General features: G+C 38.9%; 1 protein-coding gene across 5 annotated transcripts in view; it reads right to left on the bottom strand.

Annotated features, from left to right (window-relative positions):
- The window catches only part of eps8l1.L (EPS8 like 1 L homeolog), a 52,418-nt gene that overhangs the window by 23,076 nt on the left and 15,981 nt on the right, over nt 1-13,361 (bottom strand). Inside the window, exon 1 of one of the 5 annotated variants that reach the window (XM_018226236.2) lies at nt 3,906-4,051. The exons of the other annotated variants lie outside the window; for them this stretch is intronic. The gene's annotated coding sequence lies outside the window, so the exon portion shown is untranslated. Of the gene's footprint in view, nt 1-3,905; nt 4,052-13,361 lie in introns of those variants that run through there. 5 annotated transcript variants of the gene reach the window in all.

Below are 13,361 nucleotides of genomic sequence, written 5' to 3'. Positions count from 1 at the left end.
TGGCCAGGTTGCCTAGGGTGTCCCATCAGCTTGGGCCTGCCTTGGTGCCTGGTCATACCGTAGGCCAGTGGTTGTCAAACTGAGAGGATGGTCCCTGTGGGAGAGTTGGGAGCAGCAGCAGTGAAAGGTTCAGTCGGAAGGCCAGATAAAGTAAGATTTAGGGGGCATGTCTATCTGGTCTTCTTGATACACCTGAAATCCTAGCTTGAATATCAGTTTGAGTGAGATTTGGGGTGCAAATGTATATGTTGCCCCAGATATCCTTGGAACAATATTTTGCTTTATCTTTAACCTTTAAAGATTTTGCTTTATCTTTAACCTTGTTATAGAGGCTAAAGGTTGGGTCTCAAAGGGAGACTTGAGCTGAAAAAGTTTGGCAACCACTATACTTGGCCATAGTTCTACATATTTGGTTCCCAATAAATAAAATGGCATAACATAACAATTCAACTAAATTTTCTGTCTTGATATTTTTAGACTGAAAACTTTACACCCAATGAAACAAAACCTTGGAAGGGAGTTGGATCACCACATGAGCATCCAAAAGCATCTGGGTGAAAGTGGAGCATAGTACAGAGACATTCTGCATGGCATTAATCTGGTAAATAGCCTTTCTTTGTATTTATCTTGTACTGGATCTCAAGTAAAACCCAGACCTAAGCTTGTTATAGGAAAGCAACCATGCATAGAAATAAGAAGGCAAAATAAATGGAGTGCAGCCAAGGCAATCCATTCCTATTTGTTTTCACAACATTGTCACAGTCTTGGTGAGCATCAAGCCCTGCAAGACTCATAGACTGGAAAAGAAAATTATTGCTGTGGAAAACAAACCAGATGCTTGATTGGTGATTAATATGGATTTGCATTGCTTATACATGTGTTTGTCTGTACTGCAGTGGTTCTCATACTCTGGAGCTGGACCCACTGGGAGCCTGGAGCAGTGGCTTGTGGGGACTCAGCCTGAAGGTCAGTTATTGTGATTTTGGAGATAATGTGAAGCTATATCTGAAAATGTGAAGGTCAAATATGGCAAGATTTAGGGTAAAAACATATTTTCTGTCATGGATATTCTTGTAACCATGGCTGAATGGCCGATATACCAACACTATCCTAAATATGGCACTCCAGTATAATCCTATACATAAGTACACTTATAAGCTAAGGGGGCCTTGACGAAAGGTTGGACATTCAAGGGAGAATTAAATTAAATTGAAAAAGTCAGACAAACACTGCTCTACTGTAAATGGCTCTTTAGGAGTCAGTAACCATCCTCTAACAGTTGGATACAACATACTAAAAAAATTAACAATAATGTTCAAGTATTATGTTAAACCTGGTGTATGCACCTGCAGCTCATTTGCTTTTGTTGACTTGCAACTCCTTCCATTCATCTAGCTTTATGGATTTGGGTGGCACTAAAAATTCTAGTTCAACAACACCCGGAGGTCTGGACTGAGGCAAGCTTACTAGTTAAATGATATATTGCAACATACAAAGAATTCTAGGACTGTAAAGCATGTTCCTGAATTTGTTCCAAAAGTGATTGTGACAACATACCCTGTGGGAAAAACGCAAGAGTGAAGACATTTCCATGCAGCCAATCACAATAGAAGAACTAGCAATTGGAATACCTGGGGGCCATTTATAAATGATGATCAAGCAAGATTGAAAACTGAACTACAAAATATGCTGCAAGAATGTGGCAAAAAGAAAATACAAGCTATGCTTATTGATTTAATATTGTTTCCAAGTAACCTGATCAATTGACTATTGGATTCTTAGCTTCATTGATTGTGCTTTCTGAACATACAAACATACTAGTCAGAATATTGTCAGTTTTAGCACTTTCTGCCAAAATGGCATTCTTGCATAATTCTTTAGGTGAAAGTCCAATACATGCACTTGTGCATGTCTCAGACCAAAAGGTGTGGTGGCCACACCGGTGCCAAGCACAGCTATATTTTTAGTCTCAAGTACCTTTAATGATTAGTGTTAGTTTGTGCAATGACTGCATTCTTTATTGTGTGACCAATAGTCAATGAGCCCTCATGTCTCCTAATATATTTCCTATTGTTGTGATGCCCATGGGAGTGACTATAAATAAGAACGCAACAACCATCTCTGGACAAATTAATGCTGAACATTATACCCAATAGTTGTCCTTTGTAATGCAGCCTTAAAAAGACCACACACTGGCTGAATCCCTTTTGGTTCAGTTCCAATTCACCATACTTAGATAATTAAATTACCCTACATAACTAATCAAAGGAAGAGTGGGGGAACCTGCCACTCCCAACCAGTGATGATCCAACATGTGAGAACTAAGGTTTGTGGCTGCTCAGATCTTTAGGTTACTCACAATTGTCACCCACCAAGACACACACACACATGAGCTGATGATAAGGCAGTTTTACCATAATCCCCATTGCACATTCACAAAGACAAGGGCAACATTTAAAACTGCACACTTAAACACAAGGGACCAATTTATCAACAGTGGGCAACTTTGCCCATGGGCAGTGACCCATAGTCAATAAGTAGTTGGCTTTTTTCAGCTAGCTGCAGGCAGAACAATAAATGCAACAATTTGATTGGTTACTGCCCCAGGTACATTTTCCCAGTGTTCATAAATAACCCCCAAAAGTACTAACTAGCTCCTAGGCTAAATCTTTGCACCTAATGCCAATGGACTGGTTTAGCTTGCTTTGAGGTGAAAACTACAATGGTCACAAATGCAAGGGAGATCTAGAATGAACCCCTGGCTTTGAGGAGTGCGTGTTGCACCTATACACACAACTGACTTGCACTGTGACACAGTTTTACGCCATGCACATAGGCCTATGGGAAGTGACACCACTCGCCCACATTGAGAAACCAGAACTGCAACTTGAGCACAATTTATTGATGCAGACACAAGTTTGCATCTGCATTGCAATACAACTACATGTTAATTTGCCTTTGTTTTTTCTCCTAGTGCTTTGCACTTGCATTAGTAAATAATCCCACTTATCTCATGCAAGAAAGTCTACTTAGAATGAAGCACATTTAATAACTGACTGTATTAAAGGGTGGATTAGTCTGGGAAAGGTCTTGATTCTGAAGATTAGCCTAAAAACACTGGAGCCTGATTGAGTTCAATTGAGTTCACTACTACTATACTACTACTGTTATGTACTACTGTTATGTACAGAAAAAAATCTTGATTTACACCCTTTTCTTAATTTTCTATCAAGCTGCTGATATACCTGAATATATTTTGTGTATGTGTCTGATGGTTGTATTAGCACCTAATTCCAATAAAGCAGCTGACATTCTAGGTCCCCTGGTCTCTCTCTATCAGAATTCACATTATTCAACAACAACCATAAAGCCTATAGCAGTGTTCTATGAACGACCCATTGTTCTGTGACAACGCCTTTTTTATTGAAGGGTTAAGTTGTGCTTCTTGAAGTCTGGATTGCTGCTGACTTGTTTGAGTTTCTATTTTCTCTTGCTATTTGGCAACACCCAGGAGAGAGAGAGAGAGCACTCTCCGGCTCGAGAAGCAGAAAGGCAAAAAACGAAAGCACAGCCAGAAAGAAAGAAATGGAAAGTCATAAAGTGCAGTCATAAGGTGCATTAAAAAAAAGAGAGAGAGCAGAAAAGAATGAAAAAGAAATAATAAAGTGTGGTTATAGTGCCAGATAGAAACTATGTTTTGATTTAACTATCACAATAAAATTCTACCTATTTAAGCGCAGGTTCACCCACAGAGCATGTTACAGGCATGTATTACTTGGTCAGACTGATGTCTTGCATAAGATTAGCACCCACTTCCCTGCTACAAGTGTCTCAGCTGAAGCCTGACTTACTGGAAGAAAGTAAACATATAGGGTATAATTAAGCCCAAGACAAGAAAGATTTACCTTAAGCAGGAACTGATTGTGACTAGATAGAATGCTGAATCCTGCAAAAAATATGGAGCTCCTTCGTCTCATACGCTATGACTTTACAGACTTTTCAGGTGACTGCATAAGGAGGGCCCAACCATCAGTCCTCTAGTTAAACCAGTTTGACTTGTGCATGCAGGAAACGTTTAGGATACGACTCTCTTCTGTGACACGGGCCCTTTATATGTAATATACGGGATCTGAATTATGGGTGTTAAAAATGCACTAAATATTATAATAATATAAGGCAAATATAGAAGTGGGAGTGTGTGATATTTAAAGGGTTACTATAACCTCCTAAAAAAATTTTTGCAAAATTTTGCTTAGTGCAGGGGGAAATACCTATCTAATCTTTATAGAGAATAAGAAAAGAAAATTTTTTTTTTTAAGGTTTAAAAGCATTTAGCATGGTCTTGGTGCCATATGATCCTCTGTATAAAAGCCTTTTTGTTTTTTTGTCTATTTGTGCCCCTGAGGAAGACCCTTAAGGTCAAAACGTGTTGGGCTCACTGTTATATTATTTATTATTTTTGTATAATTTTTATAATTTTCTTTACTTTTTTTGTAATACATTTTTCTATTATTTTTTTTAAATTGGGTGTGCTATCCATTACTCTGAGCCTCTATAAAAAAAACAACTTGAAGCTGAGATTCAGATCTACCCCCACGTGTCACTTTCAAAACATATTAATGTGGTATATCAGCAGCAGCGAGATCATTGTGTATGTAGCATTCCCATAGCTATATTAAGGAGTGATGGAAAATAGTAAAAAAACTGCCCACTACAAAGCAACAGATGGCCATAAAGGGTAAATAAACCATATGATTTAATATGCATACTGCCCTGGTGTCTACCTGGACCTACTTGTTCCAAAGGTCTGGTTATTCAGGACGGAACCAACTGACCCTACCCCTGAATATGCAAGTTCATCTCAACACTTGTAGGACTTGTTTATGCATCCCATTCCACCCCCAGTTAAGAGACTTAAAGGGGTATTATACTAACAGGCATGAACAACTGTATATGCTACCTCCTGATTGGCTGCTGCTGGGTTATCAGAAAAGGAACAGGCTTTAAACTGGTATTACACCCCCTACCCTGAGTTTAGTAACAGATCCTCCAGGCCATCCATTCCCTGGTCATTATGGCAGAAGAATACCCATCCGTAATACAAACTCATAAAAAAAAGAACAGTTTCTAATTTAATGGCTAATTTCTATTTATTGATGTTATTTATGTGATTAAATTAAGGCAAAACATCAATCATATGCTCAAATAGCTGATTAAAAGAGAATGCAATTAGGAAGCAGCTTAAATATATAAAACTAGTTAATAAAGGCTTAATGCATATGAAGCGATGTACAGTAAATACAGGGCTTTTCATAATGAGCCAATAAAGTAGCAGAAGTACATTCAGTGTCATTTGTGCGTAGAAATGTTCTGACTCTGAGAGTTTGTATCTGGACTATAAGGCACTGCTATTAAGTCGCACTCGCTCACATTCAGATCAGTACACTGTGTATTCATGTTTAGCATGCTCACTGTTTGGTAAACATTTGTGGTGAGGTTATAAGGTGATTTCATGAATGTCAATGACTGTGTGACATAGCCCCAGGGCCACCAACAGTCATCATGGTGCCCCTGATTCTGCCCTGGCCATGCCCCATTATGACAAACTCCCATCCATGATCCACTTGTTCTCCCATTAAGTCCTGAGCCTTTGTAGCCCACAAATTGCACTTTTGTGTATATTAGTGCCACCTCTATCCAAACTGCCTGTGCCCTCCTGAACAGCCCTCTAGAAATAAATGCCAACTGCACTTAATATTAAGTTTAACTAGGAGGGTAGAGGAAGGGGTATAACTACAGAGGCAGCAGACCCTGCGTCTGCAGGAGGGCCCATGAGGTATAAAGGGCCCCATGAGACACTAATTAATTAGCAATTTCAATATATACTGGTAAAACAGGACAACCTCTGGATAGGTTGATGGCTGTAAATTTAATTTGCTGTGTGGCCCAGTAACATCTAGTTATGCCACTGGTCCTGTTCTTGGTGCCTGGTCATGCATTAAGTACAGGGCTCTCATCTTCTTCATACTTGTGTCCAGTCTTGTAAGATCTTTATAAACTGCTTTTCTTGTAATTTATAGAAGCTGGTAGATTGAATTGCACAAGCCAACAAGCTTTGCCACAGCATCCATTTCAGGGACCACAAATAAAGGCCCTTGGGCTGGTTAATTTCAACCCGCGTTCATTGTCAGAACCTTGCAGCTAAACAATGAGTCTCCTCAGGTTCCGCCCGCAGCTTCCAAGATTTCTCTTTGATTACAGAAACATTATTCCTTTAATGAAGTGCGGCACTTTGATTCTGCAGGAACCAATGAACCATCTGTGAGCCTTTAACCAAAGCCAATTAAATGGTGCCTGGGAGATTTTCTATGAAACAGCCGGTATACCATTAGATTTTAAGGATGCGTAACACTATAATATGTATTTAAAGTAACCATAACACCAAAAAATTTAAAGTATTTTAGAGGAATGACAATATAATGTACTGCTACCCTGCACTGGTAAAACTGGTGTGTTTGCTTCAGAAACATTATTATAGTTTGAATAAACAATCTGCTGTGTAGCCATGGGGGCAGCCATTCAAGCAAAGGATACACAGTAGATAACAGATACGTTCTAAAGAATCTAATTGTATACTACAGAGCTTATCTGTTATCTACTGTGTATCCTGTGCATTTTCTCCTTTTTCAGCTTTGAATGGCTGCTCCCATGGCTACACAGCAGCTCGTTTATATAAACTAGAATAATGATTCTGAAACAAACACACCAGTTATACTGGTACAGAGCAACAGTACATTACATGTTCATTACTTTGAAACATTTTCCTTTTTTGGTGTTACTGTTCCTTTAAATACAGGTATAGGACCTGTTATCCAGAATGCTCAGGACCTGGGTTTTTCCAGAAAACAGATCTTTCCATAATTTGGATCCCATGCCTGAAATCCTGCAATGGTAATAACTGCATATTTATGTCAGCAGAACTACTACAGTGGGTATAAATAAACTGCTGAAGGTAAAGCCATTTTCTACTTCCAGGTTCAACAGCCCACAGAGAAGTCCTCTGTATAAACAAGCTCCTCTCTCTCCCCACAGCTGCAGCCTGTTAGGCAATGAGATCCCACAAAACAAATGTAAAGAGAAGGGATGCTCCATTTACAGAATAAAATGTCTGCATTCGGCATTTCTGCTTTTTGTTGCACCAAAAAAGCAAATGGACACCTTGTCATAACCAAAGTCTACTATGCCCAGTTTGCGACAACAACCTGTAGTATTGTTGTATGTGGGATATGTATGTGGTGTCCAGTGTATATTGTAGAATCCAGGGATAGTAATTACCCCTTACATGACACATGATTCATTTGTTTAGTACCAGAGCAATCCCTTCCAGTAACAATTCTGCACTCTGAAAACAGTTTCCATGTCTCTGTCTGACAACAACACCCTCCTTAAAGGGATACTGTGATGGGAAAACATGTTTTTTTAAAAACGCATCAGTTAATAGTGCTGCTCCAGTAGACTTCTGAACTCAAATCCATTACTCAAAAGAGCAAACAGATTTTCTTATATTCAGTTTTGAAATCTGACATGGGGCTAGACATTTTGTCAATTTCCCAGCTGCCCCTGGTCATGTGACCTGTGCCAGCACTTTAGGAGGGAACTGCTTTCTGGCAGGCTGTTGTTTTTCCTTCTCAATGTAACTGAATGGAACGCAGTGGGACAAGGGTTTTTACTATTGAGTGCTGTTCTTATATCTACCAGGCAGCTGTTATCTTGTGTTAGGGAGTTGTTATCTGGTTACCTTCCCATTGTTCTATTGTTAGGCTGCTGGGGGGAAAAAGGAAGGGGGTGATATCACTCCAATTTACAGTACAGCAGTAAAGAGTGACTAAAGTTTATCAAAGAACAAGTCATATGACTTGGGGCAGCTGGGAAATTGACAATATGTCTAGCCCCATGTCAGATTTCAAAATGAAATATAAAGAAATCTGTTTGCTCTTTTGAGAAATGGATTTCAATGCAGAATTCTGCTGGAGCAGCACTATAAAGTGATACATTTTGAGAAAAAAATTTTTGGGCACTTGGGTACCCAATGTACATCCTCACATGTAGCAGGTGAGGCAGAGAGGTGTTGGTATAAAGACAGTGGTAAACATTAGGGGTCTCGACATTAGGGTGATAAGTAGGGCTGGTGCACCAATTACACAATAATGGCCCAATGGCCTATAACTACTTCCTGGAGTTCTAGTCTTTAGATAACAAGTAGATTTCAAGTACAACTGAATCATATTGGCAGACTAGAAATGACATCTTGCCGTGATGTCATTTTTACCAAATATAGATGGTAATGGAGCCCATCCCAGGTAAACCTTTATTAAGACAATACTTGATGACACCATTAGCAAATATTTAACCAGTGTTTCATAAGATTCTTAAATCTGAGTCACACCACTTTATTAAAGTATTACAGTATGGGCACGATTAAGAACTTGCACAAATCAGTTTTTTTAACAAACTGGAGTATTAGTGATTTGAGAAAAGCTGCTTTTTTGTGCACCTACCCATGGCTCTGTTATGATTCCTTATGATTCCTGAGCAGGTAGATGGGGCTTATAATTGCATAGAAATCTTACCAGCATCTTCCACTACTTTTCTAGTCAGGTTCAAATGGGATAGGCATAATAGGGATTGGAAGTATAATGAATAGATGTCTTTCAGTTTTTAAAGCCTTGTGTGAATAATACCCTGTACATCATAATAAACCAAGTAAAATAACATGAATACATCCAAATAAAGCATATTACATATGAATGACCATAAAGGAGAAACACTGGATGGGACAAACTGTCACTGAGCATTATGTATGTGGTACAATATGTTCAGTATTTTCACATAACTGCAAGGGGAAGCATGACAACAAGGCTAAGTTAAGTGTTACCTGGAAGGTGAATCAAAGAACTTCACAGGAAGGTATTTCAGACAGAACTTAAGGGAAACGTATCACAGAGAGAATGTTCTGAGGAAAGTATCTCAGATACAGTAGATCCTGCAAGGGGAAGCTCACTAAAACTGGCAAGGAGTAAGCGCATCATTATAACCAAAACCTGCCAGAGGGAAAATCACTGCATTCTACAAGAGGAGCAACACTACAGTATGACATGAACAGCAGCATCAGTAGAACATGCAAGGAGAAGCATCACAGAGATAATATGACAGGAGAAGCATCACAAAGATAACATGCAAAGAGAAGCATCACATAGATAACATGCAAGGAGAAGCATCACAGAGATAATATGACAGGAGAAGCATCACATAGATAACATGCAAAGAGAAGCATCACAGAGATAACATGCAAGGAGAAGTATCACAGAGATAACATGCAAAGAAAAGCATCACAGAGATAACATGCAAGGAGAAGCATCACAGAGATAACATGCAAAGAAAAGCATCACAGAGATAACATGCAAGGAGAAGCATCACAGAGATAACATGCAAAGAAAAGCATCACAGAGATAACATGCAAGGGGAAACATCACAGAGATAACATGCAAAGAGAAGCATCACAGAGATAACATGCAAGGAGAAGCATCACAGAGATAACATGCAAGGAAAAGCATCACAGATAGCATGCAAAGGGAAGCATCACAGAGATAACATGCAAGGAAAAGCATCACAGAGATAACATGCAAGGAAAAGCATCACAGAGATAACATGCAAGGAAAAGCATCACAGAGATAACTTGCAAGGGGAAGCATCACAGAGATAACATGTAAGGGGAAGCATCACAGAGATAACATGCAAGGGGAAGCATCACAGAGATAACATGCAAGGAAAAGCATCACAGAGATAACTTGCAAGGGGAAGCATCACAGAGATAACATGTAAGGGGAAGCATCACAGAGATAACTTGCAAGGGGAAGCATCACAGAGATAACATGTAAGGGGAAGCATCACAGAGATAACATGCAAGGGGAAGCATCATTACAAACTGGAAACTGAAGCATAAGGAAAATAAGAATTCTCTCTGCACTACAGTCACAACTTTTGGAAGCAAATCTCATAAAAAGGCCAAATTTGCCTTTGACAAACAAATGTGTTATGAAAGGAATGAAAGAAAACAGGGCGTTGGTATATACTTTTACAAATGTGTATCCTTTTTATAAGGTGTGGAACAGAAACTGCTAATCAGGGAAAGGCAAATATATAAAACAGCTATTTATGAGTTATCAATGTATAAACAACTGCTGGGTGCAAGAAATGTCTCCTGTTCCCTTTTCAGCCTCAGGTTTTCAGTACTTTGATCCCTAATCCCAAAGTTTCTCAGAAATGATGTGTTGATTACAGTTGCATTCAACTTACTTATAGTTGTCTATCAACATGTGCCATCATTTTATTGATCTATTAGTAGTACACGTTTAACAGAAGGTTTACAGGGTTTAAAAGAAGGGCAATAGCCCTGTAAAAATTGTGGAACCAGCGTCGGACTGGCCCACCGGGATACCAGGAAAACTCCCGGTGGGCCCAGGAGTCAGTGGGCCCTCTTGCTTCTAACCATTTAGCCTATTTCATGGTAATTCCCTATTTATTTATGGGAAAAATGCTTAATAATGGAAGAATAGAGTAAGTAGATATAAAAGACTAGGAGAATAAAGAGGTTGAGTGAGGAGAGTAGGAATAAGAGTTTGGAAACTGGGCCCAAGGTCTAAGGTTTTCTGGTGGGCCCCTGGTATCCCAGTCCGACACTGTGTGGAACAATAATAACACCTAAGTGTTGAGAGGTTTCAGAGAGGGGCCATTCAGTAAAAGGAGGGAGTCATTCAGTAGCAGATAGTATGATGTCAGCAGAAGAATAGATGCAGTCATAAGCAAAGGGACATGTCAGGACAGGAGCAAATGAAACACTTTAGATGGGAAACAGTGAAAAGAAGTAAAAGGTAGCCATTTTACTACTTATGCTGAATAAAGTAGAGCCAGGGAAAATGAACTTTTTTCCAATTTTGAAAACATGAAACAAAGTACTTTTTTACTGCTTGCATTGAAAAATAATTTCCTAATATTCATGTGTCCTGGTAGAACCAGTAGTCCCATCATGCTTTGTAACTTGTACTCATGACAATAATCAGTGTTTATGTGTGCTTCTGTTTTGCCTGGAGATGTTTTGTGCTAATGTCCCGCTGGCCAAACTCCCACCAGTAGGACTATGTGCGATGAGTACTAGCCACATCAAATACTTAGGTAAATCTCATATAATGGATATTCTTAGGATCTAGCCAAAGGCGCAGAAATCCTACCTGGCTATGGTGCTCCAGGGCTAGCCAAACATTATTGCACGCAGCCATGAAGTAGCTCAGGCAGCAACCCACCACCTAAATCCTCCTGGTATGTCACTAATGATATTGGCTGCTTGACTTCCATGTGGTCTTCTAAACCACATCAATACAATAGATAGATGCATATATGTATGTATGTTCTGCTTTCTGAAGTGCTCCAATATTATACATAGAAGTTAATTTTGTAGCTTTGTTAGGATACACTCACCTATCCTTTAACCAAGGCTATAATTTTACTTTATTTGATAACTGTTGTTTGTATAGAAGATGCAAAGACTAGAGGGGCACAAACTATTTCGCTATCCTGAAGCCTAGGCACCTGGACTGCTCACTAATATACTGGAATAGACACAATGTACAGATTACATTATAAGAATTACAGTAGTTCACCTTTTATTAAAACTCGACTTGACACGTGCATTTAATCTGTGTACCCTTTGTGCTGGCTCCACAGCAGGACCTGTTTGTAGAGACCTACAACAAACACATTGTTCTTTTGGGTTGATAGACTCAATGGAGACTTTCTCTAAACAGGAAGCTGCTGGTTATGGTGAGCTCAGAGCAACATATTCCTGTGTGTTCTTGCTGCCTTCTAGACATACTGTTGTTTACTTAAGGATTATTCTTAGTCTTTTTATAAACAGAGGGCAAATAAAGTGAAGGCCCACAGCTTTTTTGTAACTAGAAATATATATGATTTTTTTTTTGAATGTGCAATGTTTTATAGGGTTGACACTAAAATGTTTTAATTTATCCCCACTGGGTCCTCAATAAAGAAGCTCAAGTAAATATGCATCATTAACAACAAATGATGTGTTCTGGCATAGACTTAGTACTATAATAATTAGCATTACATAGATAAGTACATAGTAGTTGAGGTTCTAGATAAACACTTCTTTGCCAAGTTCAGACTACAGGTTACAGTATATGTAATAATTAATGTTATTTTGTTTAATGCAACAAGAACAGAAGAAGCTCAATTCTATATGTTATGCCTGTCTGCATTCCACCGTTCAGCACAAGATATGGGCGGTTACTGCAATTACAGAAAGTTAAGCCAAATTGATTGACTGCTATGGGTTAGCAACCGCAAAGTTGAAAATCTTCTCCTATATGCACGCAGGAGTGAAAGCTAAATAAATGGATTTCCATGGGGGAACTTATAACAAGTATAAGTTAGGCTTCAATATCAGTCAAATTAGCAGTTACACATTTAGATGTTGTGTATTAGTCTAGTGTTACATTTCACTGGCTGTTGAATGGTTGTTGTGTATGTACAGTTAGGGTTGCCACCATTTCTAGAACAAAATACCGGCCATCCTAAGTTTTTATGTTTTTTTTCCTATACTTAACATTGAGATCATGCAACATTTTTACCGGCCAGGCAGGTAAAATACCAAAAGGTGGCAACCCTATGTACAGTACATACAAACATACAACTAAAAATGAAAACAGGTAGGTGTAGTGGTAAGTGAGAAAAAAGTTTTTCACGTGAAAAGTTACGGTGAGGTTCTATTTGAGATGAAATTCAATTCAGAAAAACTAATTTCCAGGTTTATCATGTGAAAACTCGATGGGAAAAAAACTGGAACTGAATTTGGAGAAAAGTTTTTTCTCCTCAAATTGAACCTCGTCCATGAGTTTTCATATGAAAAACCAGGAGATAACCTTTTCTCACTAAACTGAATCTGGCCAATTATGTGATATTCAGAGTAGTCAAGCAGAATGCAAAAGGCAGTGTACACACAAAAAGAAGGGACACTCCCCAGTGTAATAAAGAACTAATAAAATAATCCTTGGCCATACAATATAATCCCTAATGACCCCCCCAAGATACAGCAAACTTGATGTGATTGGCAATTGCTTTTGGGGAATTCCCAGCACAGAAAGAATTGGACTTGGTGCGACAAAGAGCCATAACTTCTAGTAGCACCAATCAGTATCCCCCAATTCATTTCCACTCAGTGTTGGCTGGATCTCTTAGAGCTAGGCTTGTCACCTGGCCGGTATTTTACCGGCCTGGCCTAAATGATG

The sequence above is a fragment of the Xenopus laevis genome, chromosome 7L, assembly GCF_017654675.1.
Source record: "Xenopus laevis strain J_2021 chromosome 7L, Xenopus_laevis_v10.1, whole genome shotgun sequence".
NCBI classification, from domain to species: Eukaryota; Metazoa; Chordata; class Amphibia; order Anura; family Pipidae; genus Xenopus; species Xenopus laevis.
Note: the sequence above shows the minus strand (reverse complement) of the source record. Positions and strands in the feature narration are given on the sequence as shown.